At 36.3% G+C, this 4,776-nt stretch overlaps 1 long non-coding RNA gene across 1 annotated transcript; it reads left to right on the top strand.

The window, feature by feature from the left end:
* The first annotated feature begins 1,447 nt into the window (after nt 1-1,447).
* LOC148783588 (uncharacterized) lies at nt 1,448-3,541 on the top strand. Its single transcript, XR_016045361.1, has 2 exons — nt 1,448-1,786; nt 1,913-3,541. It is a non-coding gene; the product is annotated as an uncharacterized LOC148783588 (long non-coding RNA).
* Nucleotides 3,542-4,776: the final 1,235 nt, after the last annotated feature.

The following is a 4,776-nucleotide window of genomic DNA, read 5'->3' as shown; positions in this document are numbered from 1 at the left end:
CTACTTTTCTTTTTATTAAATTTCTCACTCGTTCCTTTATGGAATGCAGTACACTAGAGCTTCTGGTCTTTCTCCTTTTTGTAAATTGAAAGGGGGATCAACCATTGCAAGATGGTTCATACATAAAACAACCAAATACTAGATACTGTGCTACAAGATAGCCAGATTGAAAAATTTTAGGGCATTCAACTTCTAATTTAACCATTGCACTTGAATTATGTGTTCACATCGTTAAAAGGGTAATCTTGTAAATGAATTTTAGAAAAGCTTTGTTTACATTTCTTCCGATAAACTTCGAATTTCCCTAACTTTGGCCTTATCTGTAAATCATCACACATGAGAAAATCCACAAGAAGGGAGAGAATTCTATTTTCCATTGAATCGGAGACCATCACACATTAAGATCTGGTGCCATTTGAGTGGTGTTAAAAAATCTACTTGGTCAAGGTACTTAGGAGAGTCCGGTAACCCAAGTTCAACTTGTTTTATTAGTATATATTATATAAGTGCCGTAAAGTAAGCGATGGCGTGCTGGTTTGCTAGCCTTGCTAAAGGACCCTTTTTATAAAAGGTCTTGAACTCGATTCTTGGCAGATAGCTTTTCAATGAACAAACATGCAGGTAGCTTTTCAATGAACAAACATTGAGATGCCTTTTTTCAATGAACAAACATTGAGATGCCTTAAAAAAAAAGACAAAGGAAGATTCGAAACCTGATTTGAGGTATAGAGTCTACTGGTCAGCACTAACCAGTAATACCATTCTAATCAATATGATATAAATTTGCGGTAATATTTTAGTTAAGTCTACTCGTTCAGCACTAACCAGTATACCATTCTAATCAAAATTATATAAATTTGTGGTACTATTTTAGTTGTCTACTCATCAGCACTAACCAGTACACCATTCTAACCTATATGATATAAATTTGAGGTAATATTTTAGTTAAAGTTTAAAAATATTGTATATAACTAACTCGCCCAAAACTCACCTCGCCCATTGGCTGAGGTGTTACTCGGCCGAGTTTTAAAATTGTGCATTTGAGTTTCAGTTGTGTTGTATCAATTGCCATGTTGGGTTGCGGGATCCAGTACCACTATCTTCTTATGCTATACGATGAATTCTGATCAATTGCATAAGTCTAATAAAACAAATAAAATAGGATTATTTCATGAATTTTGTTCAGAAAGGATTCTGTTTTGCAGAAAGGCGGAGACTGTCATAGAACAGAATGATCCTATCAGATAACCAGCCAGAATTAACCCTTTTTTATTTTTACATTTTTCTCAATGTTTTTTGTTCTCTATTTTTTATTTATTTTTTTGACAATTCACTCTGTCGAATCACTGATCTGAATCAATTTTTCAGATGGGTGATCTGGGTCATCGATCCATTTTTGTACCTTATTCTATAAGTAAAGTGACAACTTTACATAGATTTTGGCCTTTCAATATTTGTTATTACTTTGTAAAGTAAGAGTGAGGTAGTTTGACACACTTTCATAAGTAGATTCTCCACTATTCCAAATATAGTTCTATATTTATAGCATTTTTAAATAAAAGCTTCCTAATTTTATGAATTGGGTTTTGTTATGATGCTCCTACACAGTATTTCCTTATTGTTGTCAACAACAGTCATGCTTTTACTTTATAATATTGAAAAAAAATTGTCTATGGGTTTTGTTATGAATTGCGTTTTGTTATGATGCTCATACAGAGGGAGAGAGATAGTCGCTTTGGAGGCTGGATCTGTATACAAGTTTCTTCTTTTTTCTACAATTTTTGTGGTAACTTTTCTATAAATTCTGCATTACCCCTAATTTCAATGAAATTTGTTCGTCTACATCCAAATTTTTGTTGGATTTTCATCCAACAAAAAAAAATTTGCTGGACTATGGTTAACTTTTGGCAAGCCTGTTATGTTCCACATGTGGGTTGGCCTCTGGTGGGAATATTGGTGAAGCAAACTGCAACTGTCTCCCTTCTCAGACGGAGTAAAAGCCCTATTTCAGGTATGGATTCAAAGCCCTAGTTTTATAGCTTTTTCTCTTCTGATGGCTGTGGCGATTTACACTATCCCTAAATGCTCCATTTCAATGAAATATGTTCGTCTACATCAAACTTTTTGCAGGATTTTTACAAAAAATAAAAAATTTAGCTTGATTTTGGTGAACTTTTGTTGAGTATGTTATTTTCCACATGAGGGTTGGTCTCTAGCAGGAATATTGGTTAGTTTTTACAGATATTTGGAAACAAAGAATAGTGATTGCTGGCATTTCAATTGAAAGTTTAGGGCCATTTCGGCCCCAGATTTCTATTTTGCAAGATAGACCCTGAATTAGTCATTGTTTCATTACTGTATTTGGTTCAAGCTCCTACATTACTTGATGGCCTTGAGACGTTCACTCTTAATTTCTTTGGTTTAAAGCTCTAAATTAATTGGTTGCATTCACTTTTTATATCAGACCCGTAACAAAGCTATTTGTTTATTTCAGGCATTAGTTTGTCTTTGTTTATTCATGAAGCACCATATGCTAGTTGCTGGTGCATAAGTATGTCGAAGTAGAATCTTGAATCAATTGTTCTCCATAATATAGTACCTTCTTGAAGTGATCTTTATCAAACACCATATACTAGTTACTAATGCATAACTATGTCCACCCAATTTATCTCCATAACATGGTACCTTTTGAAGCTTTAAGATTGTTCTTGTGGTGATTTGCAATTGTTTGTAGTTCAGATTATATTTTTCATTCGAATAAATTCAAATAAAGAGTTGAATGTCAATGAACAGAAGTGGACTATTATCCAAAGTTTGTGTCCGTCGGTGTTCTAACAGTATAACATGATCATCTATATTGTACTACTTGTCTTATATCTAAGTCTGTATTTCTAAAAAGTATCCAAATCGGAAACCAATTGATTCTTGACTGAATGGATCCGGACAACTAATTCCCTCCATTGATTTGTATTCATAAGCCAAGATGTAGTCGGATGTGTGTGTTTAAGGCAATGACACGAGATAACTACAATAGGCCTTTCTACCAATGCTATGATTGGAAGGTACGTCATATTTATTCATTAACATAACGTAGAAGCATATTGGTGTTCAATTGTAAGCATATAACTATAATCCTTGTATTTTATTGTGTAAACCACTGGGATGACACTGGATGCGGCTATTTATCATGATGTGATGAGAACCTAGGTTAAGATAGGAAGCATGCGGTTAAAACGTTCGTGTCTATGAGGCCAGATGCTTGTATTGCTGATGGAGTAGACCAAGATGTGTGTGAAAAAGAGTGGCGCAAACTGTAGATATGGTCCCTAAGAAAGCAGTTGTTAAAGTTACCCTCATATGTATAGTTATATTGCTGATTTTGATGTTTACCTCTTTTTCTTGTAAAAAAATGGGTATATGTTTTATGGAAGTTATACACTTCTAGTTTAGTTGATATATATCTCTATCTTGTTTGGAACAAAAATGTAAAATGATTTGGATTTTGACAATCTTAGGTCATATTAGTATGTTTGTATGGAAATGTTATTTGGTACTCTCTCTCCGACACCTCTCTCTCTCTCACACACATACCTCTCCTTCTCTCTCTCTCTCTCGGGGCCATGTTCTACTTGGTTTTTTTGGTTTATAGGTATAATAGTGATTCATTGACATCCCAATATGTGTGTAAGGCCGATGTACTTTTAGCCGTCCTTACTTTTTTGTTTTCCATTGAAAAAATTGAATGGTAAAGAGAGCTTTTGGAATCCCCAGACTTTCATTGGGGCAACCATTTGATTAATCAAAGGCTGATCGAGTCTAGGGTGACCTTGGAATTAAAGAGATGAGGGTGGACCAAAGAAACTAGTTTTTTTTTTTCTCTCTCTAAAAAAAAGGAGAGTGCAGGTAAATGTGCACTTAACATTTTAACGGTAAAGCTGCTCCAGTGTCAAATTCAAATCCAAATTCCGCCCCCAGTGTCAAATCCAAAACAAAATCCCAGCCCTAGTGCCAAATCCAAATGCTGACCCCAGTGCCAAATCCAAATCGTGGCCCCAAGGCCTAATCCAAATCGCGGCCCCAGTGCCAAAAATCAAAATCTCCGGCCTTAGAGCTAAAAATCAAAATCTCTGGCCCCAATGCCAAAATAAAAAAAAATTATGGCCCTAGTGCCAAAATCCAAATCCCGGTCCTAGTGCCAAAAATCAAAATCCCTGGCCTCAGTGCCAAAAATCAAAATCCCTAGCCTCAGTGCCAAAATAAATAAAAAAACAAAATTTCGGCCTTAGTGCCAAAATCCAAATCTTGCACTAGATAAATAAAAAAACAAAATTTCGACCCCAGTGCCAAAATCCAAATCCCGACCCTAGTGCGAAAATCAAAATCTCCGGCACCAGTGCTAAATCCAAATTTCGGCCTAAGTGCCCAATCCAAATCCTGGCCCCAGTGCCAAATCCCAACTTCAGCCCTAGTGCCAAATCCAAATCCCGGCCCTAGAGCCAAAAATCAAAAGTTACGGCCTTAGAGCAAAAAAATCCCCAACCAGCTAGATTGGGGCGAAGCCCACCAAGGGAACCCACTAGCTGGTCCATTAGGAGGTATCGTCAACATGGAGTGGTAAGCCATTTACAAGGCAGCCTATCAGTGCGCTCTTCCAAAAAAGGAAAAGGATTCCAGAAGCATTGGGAAGGAAGCCTTAAGCAAAATCCCCAATCGACTAAGAGTCCACTTTAGTCGCCCCTCAGGAAGAAGCTTAGTATGATCTCCCCCTCAAGGATT

Source organism: Amborella trichopoda, chromosome 1 (assembly GCF_054954075.1).
Source record: "Amborella trichopoda isolate Santa Cruz 75 chromosome 1, AtrichopodaSantaCruz75HAP2 v2.0, whole genome shotgun sequence".
Taxonomy (NCBI): Eukaryota; Viridiplantae; Streptophyta; class Magnoliopsida; order Amborellales; family Amborellaceae; genus Amborella; species Amborella trichopoda.
Note: the sequence above shows the minus strand (reverse complement) of the source record. Positions and strands in the feature narration are given on the sequence as shown.